The sequence below is a fragment of the Ranitomeya imitator genome, chromosome 6, assembly GCF_032444005.1.
Source record: "Ranitomeya imitator isolate aRanImi1 chromosome 6, aRanImi1.pri, whole genome shotgun sequence".
Taxonomy (NCBI): domain Eukaryota; kingdom Metazoa; phylum Chordata; class Amphibia; order Anura; family Dendrobatidae; genus Ranitomeya; species Ranitomeya imitator.
The window spans coordinates 218,571,211-218,591,859 of NC_091287.1; the positions used below are offsets into that span (position 1 = coordinate 218,571,211).

General features: G+C 46.6%; 1 protein-coding gene across 1 annotated transcript in view; it reads left to right on the forward strand.

The window, feature by feature from the left end:
- Positions 1-20,649, forward strand: part of MOCOS (molybdenum cofactor sulfurase) — a 341,896-nt gene that overhangs the window by 302,717 nt on the left and 18,530 nt on the right. The gene's annotated exons all lie outside the window — the stretch shown is intronic.

The window sequence follows — 20,649 nt, forward strand, 5'->3', positions numbered from 1 at the left end:
CGTCACTCTGTCCGAAGCCTTAATAGACTGCGCAGGCGCGACACTCCCAGCGTTACATTATAGATGCCGCCGAGAGCAGGGGGTCGAGAGCACGGGGAGATGCCGCCGAGAGCAGGGGGTCGGGAGTACGGGGAGATGCCGCCGAGAACAGGGGGTCGGGATCACGGGGGCGCCGTATGTGCACCCGGCACAGAAAGTTTTTACTTACGCCAGTTCCGGCGCCATTGTCTTTCTCCTCCTGGTGCCGGAATCGGCGCCTGCGCAGTACGCGCTTTCCGGCGCCATTTTATTGAAGACACACTGCAGTGTCTTCAATAAAATGGCGCCGGAAAGCGCGTACTGCGCAGGCGCCGATTCCGGCACCAGGAGAAGCAAGACAATGGCGCCGGAACTGGCGTAAGTAACAAATTGCTGTGCCATGAGGCTGTGGCACTTCATGTCACAGCCATTTGTTACTTACGTCATTTCCGCCGCCATTCTCTTTCTCCTCCTGGTGCCGGAATCGGCGCCTGCGCAGTACGCGCTTTCCGGCAGTGTCTTCAAGAAAATGGCGCCGGAAAGCGCGTACTGCGCAGGCGCCGATTCCTGCTGCCGGAATCGGCGCCTGCGCAGTCCGCGCTTTCCGGCGCCATTTTCTTGAAGACACACCTGCAGTGGATCCGGACGATAGGTGAGTATGGTATTTTTTTTTTTTTTTATGTGGCAGCAGCATACGGGGGCATATAATACAATAGTGGCGCAGGATGGGAGCAGCACATGACAGAACGGGCGCAGGATGGCAGCAGCACATGACAGAACGGGCGCAGGATGGCAGCAGCGCATGACAGAACGGGCGCAGGATGGCAGCAGCACATGACAGAACGGGCGCAGGATGGCAGCAGCACATGACAGAACGGGCGCAGGATGGGAGCAGCACATGACAGAACGGGCGCAGGATGGCAGCAGCACATGACAGAACGGGCACAGGATGGCAGCAGCACATGACAGAACGGGCGCAGGATGGCAGCAGCACATGACAGAACGGGCGCAGGATGGCAGCAGCACATGAGATTACGGGCGCAGGATGGCAGCAGCACATGACAGAACGGGCGCAGGATGGCAGCAGCGCATGACATAACGGGCGCAGGATGGCAACAGGATGGGAGCAGCACATGACAGAACGGGCGCAGGATGGCAGCTGCGCATGACAGAACGGGGGCGCAGGATGGGAACAGCACATGACAGAACGGGCGCAGGATGGCAGCAGCACATGACAAAACGGGCGCAGGATGGCAGCAGCGCATGACAGAACGGGCGCAGAATGGCAGCAGCACATGACAGAACGGGCGCAGGATGGCAGCAGCACATGACAGAACGGGCGCAGGATGGCAGCAGCACATGACAGAACGGGCGCAGGATGGCAGCAGCGCATGACATAACGGGCGCAGGATGGCAGCAGGATGGGAGCAGCACATGACAGAACGGGCGCAGGATGGCAGCAGCACATGACAGAACGGGCGCAGGATGGCAGCAGCACATGACAGAACGGGCGCAGGATGGCAACAGCACATGACAGAACGGGCGCAGGATGGCAGCAGCGCATGACAGAACGGGCGCAGGATGGCAGCAGGATGGGAGCAGCACATGACAGAACGGGCGCAGGATGACAGCAGCGCATAACAACGGGGGCGCAGGATGGGAGCAGCACATGACAGAACGGGCGCAGGATGGCAGCAGCGCATGACAGAACAGGCGCAGGATGGCAGCAGCACATGACAGAACGGGCGCAGGATGGCAGCAGCACATGACAGAACGGGCGCAGGATGGCAGCAGCACATGACATTACGGGCGCAGGATGGCAGCAGCACATGACAGAACGGGCGCAGGATGGCAGCAGCGCATGACATAACGGGCGCAGGATGGCAGCAGGATGGGAGCAGCACATGACAGAACGGGCGCAGGATGGCAGCTGCGCATGACAGAACGGGGTGCACGATGGGAGCAGCACATGACAGAACGGGCGCAGGATGGCAGCAGCACATGACAAAACGGGCGCAGGATGGCAGCAGCGCATGACAGAACGGGCGCAGGATGGCAGCAGCACATGACAGAACGGGCGCAGGATGGCAGCAGCATATGACAGAACGGGCGCAGGATGGCAGCAGCACATGACAGAACGGGCGCAGGATGGCAGCAGCGCATGACATAACGGGCGCAGGATGGCAGCAGGATGGGAGCAGCACATGACAGAACAGGCGCAGGATGGCAGCAGCACATGACAGAACGGGCGCAGGATGGCAGCAGCACATGACAGAACGGGCGCAGGATGGCAGCAGCACATGACAGAACGGGCGCAGGATGGCAGCAGCGCATGACAGAACGGACGCAGGATGGCAGCAGGATGGGAGCAGCACATGACAGAACGGGCGCAGGATGGCAGCAGCGCATGACAACGGGGGCGCAGGATGGGAGCAGCACATGACAGAACGGGCGCAGGATGGCAGCAGCGCATGACAGAACGGGCGCAGGATGGCAGCAGCACATGACAGAACGGGCGCAGGATGGCAGCAGCACATGACAGAGACCATATACCAATATAAATGCTCGCCACCCGGGCGTAGAACGGGTTCATTAGCTAGTAAAAAATATAAGGAAAAAAGAAGACCAGACATATCTAATTTGCGGATCCTTTTGAGCGCTAACAGATTGGCAAAGCGAGCAATCCTGTGTATGGGAGATTAGGGCTAGATAGATGGCAGCCGAAGGATCTGCTGAACCATCAATCAACTGACATCTATCCAAAATGTATGGGGCCTTTGCTAAAATACCTGATTTCCAAGGTAAGGAAAGCAGCACTTACAAGCCCTATTGGAAAGCTGGCCAGGTCATTGAATCCCACCAGCTTCAGTGCTACTGCACTACTCCAATGCTGTAGAATCAAAGAATTCTTTATTGCAGCATTGGTGGGTGCACAATGTGGGCCAGAGGCTTACAATGATGCTGGTCCACATTGACCCTCAATCAAGAGCACACCTTCCCTGTCAAGCACAAAGCCTAGAGGCTGGGGATCAGTGCACTCGTGAAGGCAAGGTGAGAAAGCCCTTATGTTTTTTCTTTTCAGTCACTTTTCTTGACATCAACTCTATAATGGAATGAAAACCAAAGTGGTACGTTTTCCACAGTAAATAGATACTACATTACTAGACACATATACTGTATATAGTTGTCTGGTAATACATAATAGTGGTCCTCATATAGCAGTGCTTTATAAGCTAGGGAATAAGCAAACAAGTAAAAATGCAAATAATCACAACAAATGAACAAACAATGAAACTAAGGAGAAAGTTCCAGGCATAAAAGATCTTACGATCCAAGGCTGTAGACATTTTATCCCTGAACTTACTATAAAGGTGTTTGATACAGTGCCATATAAAAGGATGGTACATGAAGAACAGTGGGACTATTGAAAAAAATATGTAAATAGGTTAATAACTGGCTAATTTATGGGAACAGAAGGTTGTTATTAGTGGTAGAGAGTCTGATTGGGTCGCAGTTAACAGTGGGGTGCAAAAAGGGTCAGTATTGTGTGTTAGGGGTCGAGTTCCTGCCTCTGCACAGGGGGAATCTCGGGCCATCTCCGCTGCAGTCTCCCATTCTTCTCCTGCCGCAGTGGAGCCTGCTCAGCGGAGACGTCGATCCCAGCATCTCGCTCAGTCTGACTCTGTGCTAAGAGTTACTGTTGCATTTCCTGCTTCTGCCATTGAAGTCAGTGCTGGGCAGCGGCGAGCAGACGCTTCTGGGGCTAAGTCCTGCTTTTCACATTCTGAGCATGCCCAGAGTAAGATCTCTAAGTGTAGATCGAGGGTCACATGATCAGATACTGCAGCTAAGGTCCTTGTAGGTGCTAGGACTAAATACTGCTTTGCACTCTGAGCATGCCCAGGGCAAGATCTCTCAGTGGAGATCTGGGGTCACATGGTCCACATTGGTCCTTCTTTGAAAGGTCCTAAACGTGCTGCAACTATTTAAGGCCCGCATGGCCGCATGGCCATGCGCTAGTATTGTCTATTGTTATGTGCTTTGCGCCAGTGTGGTCACATGTGAGTGTGTTCAGGGACCCGGCTGAAATAAGCCCCTAGAATGCTGGCACCTCCGGCGAGGAGTTTGTGTTTGGATGTATTCAGGGACCTGGCTAAAATAAGCCCCTAGAATGCTGGCTCCTCCAGCGAGGAGTTTTGTGTACATACGTGACCACTGACTGCTCTCTGTTTGGGCAGTTAGCCAGTGCCTCTGTGGAGTCTAACAGGGCACAGTGCTTCTCTTTCACGGCTACTCGGTGATTTAACTGAGTTAGTCTATACCACCATATAATTCCGCCATTTGCTAGCAGCAGGTACTCCTGCACGGTGGACTCCGGGCTGCGAACGCACCAATATCAATAAAAACATCTCTGTGGGAGCGTGGTGATCATGTGGTGCAGAGTGCTCCGCTGTTCCTGAGCACTCTGAAAAAGGTCTTTTTAGGACCTCAAGTCACCCATGACACAGCGCTCCAACTACTGGCATTAGCTCAAGGTGAGTCCTTGGTCAGCCATTTTTCCGTCCGCTTACGTACTTTAGCTTCCGAGCTGGAGTGGTCGGATAAAGCCCTTATCCCCATATTTTGGAGGGGCCTGGCTGACCACCTTAAGGACGCTCTGGCTACTAGGAAGATTCCTGCCACACTGGAGGAGTTAATAACTGTCTCTACTCGAATTGACCTCTGTTTTAACGAGCGGAGGTTAGAGCGAGCCCAGTGTAGGCAGAGGTTTCAGCTGGCTCCCACCTTCGCCAAACCTCTGGAATCTCCGGTCCAGGTTCCTGAGTCACATGAGGCCTTGGAAGTGTCACGAGCGGGATCTAAGTCCCGGACCGCTTGTGCACTCAAGGTCTGTCATGTTTGCCAGCAGTCAGGACATCTTGCCACCAGATGTTCCCAGCGGTCGAGGAAACATCAGCGTCTAGTGGTAGTAGGTGGAGGCACTCTAGACACAGCGACGTTTGCCTCCAAATTGTCCTTTAAAGGGACAATTACTATAGGCTCATCCTCCCACTCAGTAGAGCTCTGCGTGGATTCTGGGGCGGAGGGCAATTTTATGTCTTCTGCCTTCGCCCAATGGCACGCAATACGCCTGGTTATGCTAGCTCAACCAGTAACAGTACAAGTGGTGAATGGGTCGACACTGCCCTCAAAGATAAAACACCAGACCATCCCTTTTACTCTGTCCATATTGCCATCCCATCAGGAGGTTATATCTCTACTCGTCATTCCTGAGGGAATTGATGAGGTCCTGTTGGGGATACCTTGGCTATGGTACCACTCTCCTCATATCGAGTGGTCCTCGGGCAGAATTCTGGGATGGGGTGAATCTTGTGGGGGTAGGTGCCAGAGGGAGTGCGTTCAGGTTGCTACTACAGAGGTACCTGCAGATCTATCCTCTCTCCCCAAGCAATATTGGTCTTATGCAGATGTGTTCTCCAAAAAGGCGGCGGAGACCCTTCCGCCCCATCGCCCTTATGACTGTCCTATTGATCTCTTGCCTGGTGCTGAGCCTCCCCGGGGGTCGAGGTTATCTGTTTTCTCTCCCGGAGATGGAGGCAATGTCTCAGTACATTCAAGAGAATCTGGCAAGAGGGTTCATCAGGAAGTCAGTGTCACCTGCAGGGGCTGGGTTCTTCTTCGTGCAGAAGAAGAATGGAGAACTGCGTCCATGCATAGACTACAGGGGTCTTAACGCCATCACCGTTAAGAATAAGTATCCTTTGCCCCTGATATCTGAGCTCTTCGATAGGCTTCGGGGTGCAAGGGTGTTTACTAAACTAGATCTGCGGGGTGCTTACAACCTGATTCGCATCCGTGAGGGGAACAAATGAAAGACGGCTTTTAACACCAGAGAGGGGCACTATGAATATCTGGTGATGCCCTTCGGGCTCTGTAATGCCCCAGCCGTTTTCCAAGACTTTGTGAACGACATCTTCCGGGATATGCTTTCCACCTCGGTCGTAGTCTATCTGGATGATATTCTCATCTACTCTCCAGATATTGACTCCCACCGGAGAGATGTTTACAAAGTCTTCGACCTCCTACAGGCAAACTCCCTCTATGCCAAGTTGGAGAAGTGTATGTTTGAGCAGGAGTCCTTAACTTTCCTCGGCTATATCATCTCCGCCCAGGGATTGGCTATGGATCCTGCCAAACTACAGGCAGTGATGGACTGGCAAGAACCCCATTCTCTTAAAGCGGTGCAGCGCTTTATGGGGTTCATAAATTATTATCGCCAGTTCATTCCGCACTTCTCAACTTTGGTAGCTCCCTTGGTTGCTCTCACCAAGAAGGGGGCAAATCCTAAATTGTGATCTGAGGAGGTCTCCAAGGCCTTTCTCTCCATAAAGTCACACTTCGCTAGCGCTCCCATCCTACATCGCCCCGATGTAGATAAGCCATTTATCATGGAGGTGGATGCCTCTTCTGTTGGTGCTGGAGCAGTCCTCTTCCAAAAGGATGCTCAAGGTCGGAAGCATCCTTGCTTCTTCTTTTCTAAGACCTTTTCACCAGCAGAGAGGAATTATTCCATCGGGGACAGGGAGTTGCTAGCCATGAAGTTGGCTTTTTCGGAGTGGAGACATCTCTTGGAGGGAGCTCGTTTTCCCTTCCAGGTCTTCACAGATCATAAAAATTTGGTTTACCTGCAGACAGCCCAGCGGTTAAATTCTCACCAGGCCAGATGGTCCTTGTTCTTCTCCCTGTTTCATTTCACCCTTCATTTTCTTTCTGGGGAGAAGAACATTCATGCCGATGCTCTCTCTCGCTCTGTTGTGTCATCTGTGGAGGAGGAAGAGGAGCCTCGGTTATTGTCCCCACCGAGAGCCTGAGAACTGTGGCCCCGGTTTCGCTAGAGTCTGTGCCTCCGGGCAAGACTTTTGTACCACCCAGATTGCGACCGGAGGTTCTCTCTTGGGCACACTCGTCCAGGGTGGGTGGACATTTTGGTTCCAAAAGGACATCTGAGTTACTGGCAAGGACATACTGGTGGCCGCATATGGCTCGTGATGTCGCAGACTATGTTTGGGCGTGTGTCTCTTGTGCCAAGAACAAGTCCCCTCGGCAACGGCCAGCTGGTTTGCTTTATCCTCTGCCGGTGGCGGACAGGCCCTGGGAAGATGGTCGGGATGGACTTTGTGGTGGGCTTACCCAAGTCTCGTAGTTGCACCATTATCTGGGTGATCGCCGACCATTTTTCCAAAATGGTTCATTTGGTGCCTCTTCCACGGATACCATCTGCACGGACTCTGGCAGCCTTGTTCATCAAACACATCTTTCGCTTACACGGTATGCCGGACAAGATTGTCAGTAACCGGGGTCCCCAGTTTGCATCTCGATTCTGGAGGGAGCTTTGTCGTCTACTCAGTATTGAGTTAAATCTCTCTTCAGCTTATCATCCCAAGACGAATTGGTTGGTTGAGAGAGCCAACCAGACTCTGGTCATTTATTTGCGGCATTTTGTTTCTGCTAGGCAGGATGACTGGGCATCCTTGTTACCGTGGGCAGAGTTTGCCCTTAACAACGCTGTAGCCGACTCCACCGGTCAGACTCCTTTCCTCCTTAACTACGGCCAGCATCCGCGGGTTCCTGTACCTATGCCCGTGTCCTCTGCTGACTCCAGGGTGGCAGACTGGGCAGTGGAGGCACGAGACATTTGGGACCACACTCAGGATGCCATCCGGGCCTCCAAGGAGAGAATGAGGTCCTCCGCCGATGCACATTGGCGCCCTGCCCCGACCTTTGCTCCTGGCGACTTAGTGTGGCTCTTCGCTCGTAACATCAGGCTGCGTGTTGAGTCCACTAAGTTTGCTCCTCGCTACTTGGGTCCCTTCAAGGTCCTCGAACAGGTTAATCCTGTGGTCTACCGTCTAGCCCTTCCTCCACGCCTAGGTATCACCGACACCTTTCATGTGTCCCTCCTTAAGCCCATATACATGTCCCGGTTTTCTGAGTCATCTGCCGGGATATCGGGTTTGTCTACGGACGATTACAAGGTGAACGCTATTTTGGGGTGCAAGGTGGTTCGTGGCAAAAAAATTATATTTGGTGGATTGGAGGGGTTACGATCCTGAGGATAGATCCTGGGAGCCTGCTGAGCACATTCGGGCTCTGCAGCTCATTGCTGCCTTCGAACGTAGCGAGGCCCAAGGAGGGGGGGTAATGTTAGGGGTCGAGTTCCTGCCTCTGCACAGGGGGAATCTCGGGCCATCTCCGCTGCGGTCTCCCATTCTTCTCCTGCCGCAGTGGAGCCTGCTCAGCGGAGACGTCGATCCCAGCATCTCGCTCAGTCTGACTCTGTGCTAAGAGTAACTGCTGCATTTCCTGCTTCTGCCATTGAAGTCAGTGCTGGGCAGCGGCGAGCAGACGCTTCTGGGGCTAGGTCCTGCTTTTCACATTCTGAGCATGCCCAGAGTAAGATCTCTCAGTGTAGATCGAGGGTCACATGATCAGATACTGCAGCTAAGGTCCTTGTAGGTGCTAGGACTAAATACTGCTTTGCACTCTGAGCATGCCCAGGGCAAGATCTCTCAGTGGAGATCTGGGGTCAAATGCTCAGGTACTGCAGCAACTCCATTGGTCCTTCTTTGAAAGGTCCTAAACGTGCTGCAACTATTTAAGGCCCGCATGGCCGCATGGCCATGCGCTAGTATTGTCTATTGTTATGTGCTTTGCGCCAGTGTGGTCACATGTGAGTGTGTTCAGGGACCCGGCTGAAATAAGCCCCTAGAATGCTGGCTCCTCCGGCGAGGAGTTTTGTGTACATGCGTGACTACTGACTGCTCTCTGGGCAGTTAGCCTGTGTCTCTGTGGAGTCTAACAGGGCACAGTGCTTCTCTTTCACGGCTACTCGGTGATTTAACTGAGATAGTCTATACCGCCATATAGTTCCGCCGTTTGCTAGCAGCAGGTACTCCTGCACGGTGGACCCCGGGCTGCGAACGCACCAATATCAATAAAAACATCTCTATTTACTCAGTGTGTTCCGCTAGCCCTAACATTGGGTCCACTTATTTTTAATATATTTATTAATGACCTTGTAGAGGGCATACAGTATAGAATTTCAATATTTGCAGATAATGATGCTATCCGCCATCACTATAGCCATCTGTGTGCTTTTCGTGACCCATAAACTTGTATTGACCAGGAAAAACGGACATGTCTCTATTTGGTTCAGATGAACACACGGTCCAATGTGAAAACACGGACATGTGAAGACCACAAAAGGTTTTAGTAAGTTTGTTTAGATATATGTCTCCAGTATATGTGAAAACAGATGCCACACATTCTGGAAACACGCACATGTGAAGGGAACCTAAATAGTGCTAATTTTTCGAGATGATCAGCCTCTTGTGTATGAACTAGTCATTCAGCCTCTATTTGAGCCTGCACAGATATGAAGTGCCAAAAGGATTCAATAAGGGAAGCTAGCTGAGGGCATGGTAGAGTGGATAGACTTGTGGTAAGGTCAGGTTTGTATAGGCTAGAGATGATAAGTATGAAATTGAGGCCTCCTTGAAGACATTAATTTTTAATGCAGGTAAAGTTATAAATATATCTAATGGTCCATGGCAGTGACTTCAACAAAAAACGACTCCACTCTTAAAGTCCTGGAAGTGGGAGAGGGAGGATATAATAAAAGATGAGTATTGTAGGCTATTAGCTGCATTGAAGTGTAAAGAGTGGTTGATCAATGAAGATATAAGTGAGAAGGGATATACGACGGTGCAGCATTGTACAGAACTATGTAGAATAATAGCAGAGAATATTTGAATTCTGCAAGGTTTCCCTTATCTGATGCACCCAGAAACTTCTGACACATACATAATTAACTGACCACTAGATTAGATTGTACACACACAGATTCTTTCATACATGTGCAATATCTGTGGATTTAATACTGTAAAATACTGACCAAATACTGAATGTGTGAATGTGGCCTTACTCAATTTCTCCACATTAAATTTTATTTCCTGGGAAAATTTATTCAGGCTTCTTTCCATGGGCATATGCACACAGAGTCTTTTTGCTGAGTTTATGGAGCAAAAACTGAGCAGAAACCTCAAGTTTTTGAGGAATGTTGCATTTTTCAGAAGGATTGGAGAGTTTTTCCGTTTCAGCTCAGCTACACATATTTTCTTAAGGAGGAAACTGCCTGAAAAACCTACCAGAAAAACTCAAAGAATGAACACATGCAAAACAACCTGCTGTTCATATGTTCAGGCTTTTGAACAACTCTTCATCGCTTCAGGTTACTAACAACGATAAGAAAAATTACATGTCTTTTCTTCTGGTGTTTTCCACACAAAAACACACTCAGAAAACACTATGTACTTGATACTGTAAGTCAAAGGGAATGCTCACAATATGCTAGGAAGACACCCGGACGTTTTTGGAGCATTTTTTAGTTTCATTATTTAGTAAACAGAAAAAAGACCAAAAAACTATAGTAAAGAAAAATTTCACAACACTATGGAAAAGCCCTGTAAATTTTTTTTTATTTTTAAATATATTTAGAAACGTATGTTTACATTGTGTTTCATAATCATCCATAGACTTAATGAATTATCCACCACTTAACGAAATGGGAGAATCTTTCATTAAGATCCTATTCAATAAATCATACGCATCTTATATTAAATGGCTGATGAAGCTTAATAAATCAGGCACATCCATGCACCCCACCAAAAATCTAACTCCAGTCAAGGGTTTTCTAGCATAAGGTACACCACAACTTATCAGTTGAACTTAGAGTTCACAGAACCTGCTGTGAAAATGCCAACAGATGCAAACATTTTGTGCAATCCCTTGTTGTGACAAATTTTTCTTACTTTTTAAGGTTTTTTTGTTTAGGTGTAAATGCCTTAGAAATCATGCCCTTTATATTGAGATGCTGCATGGAGAAATCCAGTATCTGCCAACCTGTACAATATTTCAGGTAGAGATAAGTGAGCCTTTCAAGGTTCTATTTAGTTCGGCTTGGCAAATATCGAGATGTTTACCAAACGGTTCATCGAATGTACCCGAACAACATTAAATTCAATGTTAGGCAAAATCAAAAGCTGCCAAACAGCTAAAATTAGAGGCAGACCAGGAAAAATGGTGTCAATTAACCCAGAGTCCAAAGAGTACAATTATTATTTTTTATTCTTGCTCCATTTATTACATGGTGCTTTACATGTGAAAAGGGGTATATATATCAAGCAACAAGTACAATAATCTTGAACAAAAATGAGTCACCAACTGGTACAGGAGGAGAAAGGACCCTGCCTGTGAGGGCTCACAATCTACAAGGGGTGGGTGAGGATACAGTAGTTGAGGGTAGAGCTGGTCGAACAGTGGTATGGTGGAGCAAGGGTTAATTCAGTTTGTATGCTTGTCGGAAGAAGCAGGTCTTCAGGTTCCTTTTGACGGATTCAATGGTAGGCGAGAGTCTGATATGGTGGGCTAGAGATTTCCAGAGTAGGGGAGATGCATGGGACAAATCTTGTATACAATTTTGGGAAGAGGACATAAGAGGTCAGTAGAGAAGGAGATCTTGTGAGGATCGGAGGTTGCGTGCAGGTAAGTATGTATGTCATGGTTAGTTTTTTTAACTAGAGTCTCTGGGGAATGAGGAGCCAGTGAAGGGATTGGCAGAGATGAGAGGCCATGGAATAGCAGGGAGACAGGTGGATTAGTCAAGCAGCAGAGTTTAGAATAGATTGGAATGCTGCTAGAGTGTTAAAAGGGAGGCCACAAAGCAGGAGGTTGCAGTAGTCAAGGCAGGAGATGATGAGGGCATGCAGTAGTGTTTTTGCAGATTCATGGTTGAGTAATGTGCAGATCCAGGAGATAGTTTGTTTGATTCGCCAAGAAGTGGAAAGGGCTCGGATCTCATATTTTAAGGAGAGATCGGAGTCAAGCTTGCTGGACTTGGGAGAGTGGGCAATCATTGACTTTGTTGGATAGGTCAGCTGGGGATTGTATAAGATGGTGGAAAGATGATGAATTCTTTTTTTTATCCATGTTAAGTTTTACAAATCTAGCAGAGAGGAAAGATGAAATAGCAGACAGACATTGTGGGATTCTGGTTAGTAAGGAGGTGATATCAGGTCCAGAGATGTAGATCTGTGTGCCATCAGCATAGAGATGATACTGAAAGCCATGAGACTCCATAAGCTGTCCAAGGCGAAGGTGTACATGGAGAAGAGCAGGGGTCATAGAACTTGAACATTTGAGGACACCCATAGATAGGGGATGAGTAGATCCAAGATAGGACCAAGTCTGTGATGCCATGGGATGGGAGAGTCTGTTGTGAGAGGGAATGGTCCACAGTGTCGAAGACAGATGATTGGACCTCCAGGCAGAGTACAAAGTAATGTCACTTGGATGTAGCAATTAGTAGGTCATTGGTGAATTTATTCAGGGCAGTTTCAGTGCAATGGTGCTGTTGGTAGCCATATTGTAAGCGGTCAAACAGGGAGCAGGAAGAGAGATGGTAGAACAATTCAAAATGGACGTGTTGTTCCAGTAGTTTTGAGGTATAAGGGAGGATAAGCTTTTTGAGGATGGGTGTGATTGAGGTATGTTTGAAGCATGATGAAAACTGTGATAAGGTTTGGAATGAGATGGGAGGGGATTGGATAAAGTTCACTGGTGGTGAGATGTGATTTGGAGAGTAAAGAGGAAAATTGTTCTTCTGTGATGGAGAAGATGGTTTTGAAGGAGGGGAGTTGAGTATTTATCAGGATGGGCTGTGGAGACTTTAGGCAAAAGCTTTGCCATATGTAGTCAATCTTCTACTTGAAGAATTAGGCAAAGTCTTCAGCTGAGATGAGTGAAGAGGGAAGGGGAGCTGAGAGACAGAGGAGAGAATTGAAAGTACTGAATAGCTGTTTAGGGTTGTGAGACAGGGATGATATGAGAGATGGGAAGTAGGTTTGTTTTGCTGTAGTGAATCATTGCGCAGCATTTTGACAACTTTTGTTACTGTATGGGCTACTTGACCCCATTTCTTTGCAGCCAAACAGTGGTACGACTTGTAGATGAGGGCCAGAAAGGGCATGTGCTCCAGTGGATGTGAACCTCTACATCAAGTGACCTCCTCTTCCTCCACCCTTAACATCACACACAGTACAGTCCTCAGAAATTGGACCCTAATTATCCTTGTTTCCCCCATGTCACAACTCTCCAACTGCCCAACTGACTGTGGGGAACCACAGATTGGCAAGTCTGTAGAGATGTTTACAAATTCTATTTCATGGGCATAAGAGGTTTGCTCCAAAGATTCACAAACTCCAGAGGAGGAAAGCATCTGTACCAATTAGCAAAAAATTTTTCAGTTGGATCCGAGGCTGGACGAAGTAGGGTCCAAGCAGAATCCAGACGTTAACTCCCATGGGTTGAGGTTATCCTGATGAGACTCAGATACACTCAGACTGTACTGTTCTGTAAGGGCCGGAAGAGGAGGAGGATGACTCTCATAGCAAGGAGTGGGAAAACAGAGAGGATGACGATGAGGCTTTAGATCCCACTTCGTGTGAACCCAGAATCACACAGCTGAGTAGCTCATCAGAGGAAGTGGAGAAGAGGAAGATGAGTAGATTACATTGTGGCTTTCCCCACAGACACTGAGTGATGCAACCACGACAAGAACTACATCCTCAGCCTCAATTCTGGCAAACAACGGTAGTGGGTCTGCAGGTCACAGGGGCAGCAACGGTTGGCTAGCCTGGCCCTTTTTTGAGATCACAAAGGATGACCCAACTCACATTATCTGCCATCTTTGCAAAAAATGACTAAGTAGAGGCAAAAAATCCAATAATTTGACTATTACATGCATGAACTGGCACATAACGATCAACATGCATTAGTCTGGGAATCTCACTGCCCTAAAATGCAGACTAGCAGGCATTGCTAACATCGGCCACCCCATCAACCACATCTGCTGCTTCTTTCGCCCACATTAATGTGGCAAGTGTTCTCGCATAAGTCTCCATCTGCAGAACCTCCACTTGTTTACCCACTACTGTCATGGTGAATGACAACCTGTCAGCTGTTAAGGAAGTGGAAATGCCTGCTGTTTTTGACCGATCTCAGACACTGAGCACATCACATCTTTCTCAATTCACCATAACATCCCTGCCTGCATCTCATTCAAACTACAGCAGTTTATCATGTTCACCCTACTCCATCATCTGTCAACACATCAGCTATCCCTTGTTTGTGCAGTTGTGGTCAGGTAATAGATTGTTTCCTCCTACACATGGCAAAGCTAACCATCTCCAATCTAATAATAATCTTTATTTACATAGTGCAAACAAATTCCGCAGCAATTTACAAGTCAGTATTTCATATAAAACATTCATAAGTTACAAAGTTAATGATAATCTAATAATTAAAGTAAAAATATTGACTACCCTGCTCTTAAAGTGGGGGTGATACAAAGTACAGGCTTATTTACAATGAGGGTCTAGCCATTTTGAGGAAATGGGGGGTAGATAAAGGATGCATGAGGTAGTCAGCAGCCAATATTTTTAATGCTTTTGGGCACGAAGGAGAATTATGTTCAGAGAAGTAGAGAATGGGCTATATATAAAAATGACTTTGATTAGGGAATGTCATAGGTCGCCCCAACCACATGTGTTTTTAGGGAGCGCCTAAAACTGTGTAAGTTGTAGTTAGACCTAATTTCTTGGGAAAGAGATTAGTTATCTAGGTAGGAGATTGAACAGAACAGGACAAAGAAAAGATCAAGGGTGTTATTGTCTTTGTGTGTCTCAGAGGTTGAAAGCTGTGAGAAGCCAAGAGAGGTGGTTAGAGATAGGAGCTTGGATGCAGATGGGGATGTGGGGCTGTTTATGGGGATGTTGAAGTCTCCCATGAAAAGTGTTGGCAATTCTGAGGACATGAAGTGTGGCAGCAAGGCAGAAAAGTGGTCAAGGAAGTGGGTGGGTGAGCCTGTGAGCCTGGTAGTGTGGGCCTCATAGGAAGAATGGTGTAAAATCGGACAGTATTTTATTTCATAAATGGGATTGGTGGTGGCAGCAAGTAGTGTGAGGTTATCATAGAATTAGCAGTGATCAGACGGCGGTATATACACATATTCCATGTGTTGTTATATGCCTTACGCTCACTGTTAGTTTTCCAACTAATTATTGTGAGTAGCCTGCAGCCTTACTTGGTTGATCGTTGCCCAATCCTGTAATTGTCTGGATGATAGGGACCAGCTGAGAGCTGTTCGCTCCAAAGATCACAGAATCCTGTGATCTCTGTGATAATGGGATGAAATCTTGACAAATTGGTTGGCCAATCCAATCCATTGGCCACAGAAATGCAGCCTTTCTGCCTGGTGGATACAGATGGTTTCTGAAAGCTGATGGCTGTCGCTGTCCCCTAGTACCAGTTGCCCAGTTGCCATTACTTCTCTAAGAAAGATGTGCCTGCACGACACCAGCATGTCACAGAGAACATCACCCGTTCTTTGAAAAAATCTATGTCTGACAAAGTGCATTTCAAAACTGATACCTGTACGAGCAAGTATGGCCAGGGGCGTTACACCTCGAACACTGGACACTGGGTGACTGGTAGCTGTGTGGGCAGGCGTGGAAGAGGCTGCTTCACAACTCCTGGAATCACCAAGGCATGCAGACACTTGAGGATGGAAAACTAAACTACTAGACAACAGGGGTTGGAGACTTAAACTATTAAACACCTATGGTTGGATGACTAAACCACTACACACCATAAGACGGAGAGCTAAACTACTAGAAAGCAGGGGTTGGAGAAATAAACTACAAAACAGCTTAGGTTGGAGAACTAAACTACTAAACAGCAGGGGATGGAGAACTAAACCACTGCACTGCAGAGGATAGAGAACTAGACTACTAGACAACAGGGGTTGGAGAACTAAACTACTAAACATATAGGGTTGGAGAACTAAACCACTACACATGAAGGGATGGTGAGCTAAAACACTAGACACCAAGGGGACGAAGCATTTCATTGCGAAACGCGCGTCGGGTGTGGTGGGTCCCCGGGGTCTTCCTCATGGTAACTATACCCTTACTAGTACTATGGTTTAATATATGGTTCCCTAGCTGGCTATTTTTAGTGTATTTATCTCTAATATGTATAGTGTGGATCACTTGGATTACCTATTAATATATTGATCACACTGTTTATTTTTACTGAGCTTACATCATATTGTATGTTCCACATATATCCCTTTACTGGATGTAAAGCTAGGCACCAGAGTAGTTGTTACTGTTTTACTTGCTATGTACATTTATGAGGTCGTCCTTGCGGGAGTCCCACCTTTGCTGCTGCACTGGTGGCTACTGCCCTGTTTTTATCTTGTATGTGTATTTACCTAATAAAATATATCTTTTATATACTCTTGGTTTATCACAATGGAGTAGACAAATCTCTACTTGTTGATCATCTTTCCATCTGTTTTCTCTATAATCAACCACCCAAGATTTTATACTCCATGACTGTCCTCAAAAAAACAATGAGGGTAGGTGATACTCCACTGAAAGAAATCTTTCTAAGTGTTCCACAAGGGATAAGACATCTCCCCCATATCCTGTCTTGAGTGATGCTGAAGGGCCACTAGCTGCAACAAGAACTGATTAGGTAGTTGACATATCCCTGAAAATACAGGAGTGTCAAAATTAGAAATAAATGAGTAGGCACTAGTGATGAGCGAACGTGCTCGGATAACGTGTTGTCCGTGCATGCTCGGGTATTATCTGAGCATCTGGGCATGCTCGTATATTATGTTCGAGTCAGAGCAACTGCATGATTTGCGACTGCATGATTTCCCTAACAAACAGGCAGTCCCCTTATGTGTTTAACCCTGCAAATCATGCAGCCGCAGGGACTAACATAATGCACAAGCACTCCCAGATGCTTGAATAACACCCGAGCATGTTCAGATAACACGATATCCGAGCACGTTCGCTCATCAAACACCTTTAACAACTTCTTAAGGTATTGACAGAGCACATAAAATAAGTACAATAGAAATCATAATTATATAGCATATAGCACTGAATAAATAGCAATTTTCAAATAGATTAATAGAGGTATCTACATTTTAATAGAATTGTAAGCATGAGCATTACATTTATTGTCAGTTACTTTTTGTGATACTGCATCTTAGATGAGACGTGCACAGGCTTCCTTTGAGAAATTGTGTATTTTGATATGGTGTAAGAATGGTAACAAGAATTGAATGGAAAGAGAATATAAATGATATAGCTTTTTCATCCCTTCATGCTTTATCTGACAAAGTTGTACAGAACATATTTATTGCTCTTCAAAAATATATCAAGTGAAGATAACAGGCTAAGAAATGCAGAAGAGAGAGGAAAAAGAGCTACTTGATGTGTCAAGAGGGAACAGAAAGTTTGAATTCCAAAACTCCTTGACAGAAACTTATTTACTTGCATGCTATAAGCATAACGGATAAATTATATAACATGAAATTGAAAAAAAGAAGATACTTGAGACTTCAGCGCTTGTTTTGCAGACATCCTACCGTCTCAGATTAGCAGAGTTACACAGATCTTTTAAGCAGCTTTATTTGTTCTGTATTTTGCTGATACTTCACCCCAGAATACAGAACACTGCTGACTGAATAGCATATCACAGTTCAAAAAATGTGCAGCGTGCACTATTCTCTGCTCAGCTTATTGGAAATGGTTTAAAACCTGTAAGGGAATATTTTGTCAGGATACCTCATGCTATGCTCTTCTGGGAAATATGACTGGATTATTATAGTTTTCTAACTGGGGCATTTCAATACTTGCTTTTCAGACAAGCTAATCTTTTAAAAGTTATAGGCAGCTTTGAAATAGGGATTATGTATACGAAGTGGGGTAAAAAAAATATACCCTTGAACCTTACTCTTGAAGGGACTCATTTGATACATTTGAATATTTACTGATGGTGGAAAAGAGGTTTCATTAATCTAGACTATTCACTAAATTGAACCTTTTTACATGACCTACTTTTTAAAACAAAAAACGTCAAATTTATTTTCTTATACAGAAAAAAATCATGGACTAAAATAGTGTATTTGATGTGAGTATACAAGTGAATCGATATGTAACTAATCAAATTTGTCACAAATTTTTGATGTATCACAAAATACAAGATATTTGACTACAATGTATTTTATTATATATTTTTTCTAAATGTTGTGGAGACACCTGGGTCAGTGGGTGCTTTCGTCCGATGGCCCGGCTGTCTTTAGAAAGACCGCATGGACCAGGGCCCATCCTATTGAATGCCCGCACTCCTTTTCCGTGGGCAGAATACTACTCAGACAACATAGGGTAAGGGTAAACCAGTGTGGCAATACTTTATTGAACTACCAACAGACACAAACATATATAAAAGTTTTAGCAAGTACATAAGATGGTGCAGATTACAGTCTCACACTGTCCCACTGGCTCGCCGGGATTAGTGCAGCTGCAACTTTGGATTGTCTAGGACTGACTACTGCCACAAATTGACACCCGCTTTTTGTGGGCATCCACAGAGCGGAGGTACCAAAAAGCTTAGGAAACTGACAGTCGATTGAGGTACATGGCCAGATGGCCTGATTGTCCCAACCTGGCTTCTCCGAAGGTCTCCATGGGGACAGTTGACCATATGGTCCCAATCTGGCTTATCCAAATGTCTCCATGGGGCCAGGTGACTGGATGGTCCCAACCTGCCTTCTCTGAATGTATCCATGGGTTCAGTGATTGTCAATGGATCAGATCTGTATTCCTCCAGGTAGGGCTCTGGTCACTTAAAGGGAACCTGTCACCCCCCCAGGCATTTGTAACTAAAAAAGCCACCTTGTGCAGCACTAATGCTGCATTCTGACAAGGTGGCTCTTTTAGTTCTTGTTCCTGCCACTGCTGAAAGAATTGTTTATCAAATTTGTCCCTCACACCTTGAAATCTCCACGGGGCAGGTCTTTTCCCCCTAACACAGATGCACCACAGCCGTCACTCAGGGCCTCTGTGTGCTGGGCACCGCCTCCTCTTCCTTCATTAGTGTTCTTAATGCCTGTGCTGTAAGTTCAAAGGGCAGTGCAACTGCGTTTTTTGGGGGCATGCGCAGTTGCGCTTCCCTTTGAACTTACAGCGCAGGCGCCGGGGATGCTAATGAAGAAAGGGGAGGCAGTGCCCAGCACACAGAGGCACTGAGGGCCAGACAGCTGTGGTGCATCTGTGTTAGGGGGAAAGACCTGCCCCCAGGGCGATTTCAAGGTACGAGGGACAAATTTGATAAACGATTCTTTCAGCAGTGGCAGGAACAAGAACTAAAAGAGCTACCTTGTCGGAATGCAGCATTAGTGCTGCACAAGGTGGCTCTTTTAGTTACAAACACCTGGGGGTGACACTTAACCTGACTTCCTTTAGAGTGTATCCCTCCGGTTGGAACCATGGTGTCCAGGCTGCTGTTCTGTAGAGTCTCTGTGTAGAAGGATAAATTTCCATTTTTATACTCACATCTGTCCTTTGGGTCTTCATCCACAGGTCAGGGGGAAGGTGGGATGAGGTCAACTCTCATTGTTCTAGTATTCAATCAACTTGCATAGTTTATCCTTCAATGTTGCAGGTCAGCAAACTGCATGGCCTGGTACAATGGGTAATCAACATATTAGCAAACATCAGTTGTTCAGTTACTCAGAGTCCCTGTGCTCCAAGAATAGCAACACAATAATCAATTCAAGTGTCAATGTTTAGGTTCACAACGGCCTATGTCTCTTGACCCACCAAAGAAAAATAAGTTTGGAACAATTAAGAATACATCCTGTGTCATCACAGTCCTCCCACTCTTAATTAGTCAGACGTAATAAGCTTCCAATTATCCTTCTAATAGTCTGAGGCTTGACCTGAGTAACTCCTCATGTAACCAACGAGAACCAAGCTCGTATCCATTGCATTCACACATGGCATCCTCTGCCTCCCGTGGTTACTGGAAGCAGGTAAAGGGGAACGGCTCAGCACCATCTCCCACATTATTCTTCAGCTCGTTGATACAGATCCGCCTGTATCAATAGAACAACTACTCCAGCTCCTCCCACTTGAGTCTCCGGGTCCCCATGCGACCAGCAACTCCTGAATTTGCACTCTTTGGGACTGGGTACTTGATTCCACATTGCCCCTGGATCCTTGGTTTGCCAGGCAGTTCAGTTCCTCTTGGTAAAACATCAAAAAAGCTCTATATCCACCAATCAAAAATTTGTTAGGAAGCAGGGTGTGACTAATATAAAAAATAACTTTTAATAAGTATGCATTAAAAACTGGTATAAACCACCAATATATAGATAAAACAAAAACGTAAAGGACTCACAGAAAAGATTCCCCACCACAGGGAGTCTAAACATAAATTGTCAAATCCCTGAGGTATATCTAGATAGATACATCAGTATCAACCTCCAAAGGGAAAAAAAAATGTCTCCTAGAGAGGAGTACATAACCCATATGTATGGTAGGCAACATGCAATCAACATGTGGAGCAAGAAGTATCTCCCAGAGGGGAGTGCACATATGTATTGTTGGCAAACCACAATGACTGTATATCTCGTTTCTCGTTTTTCAT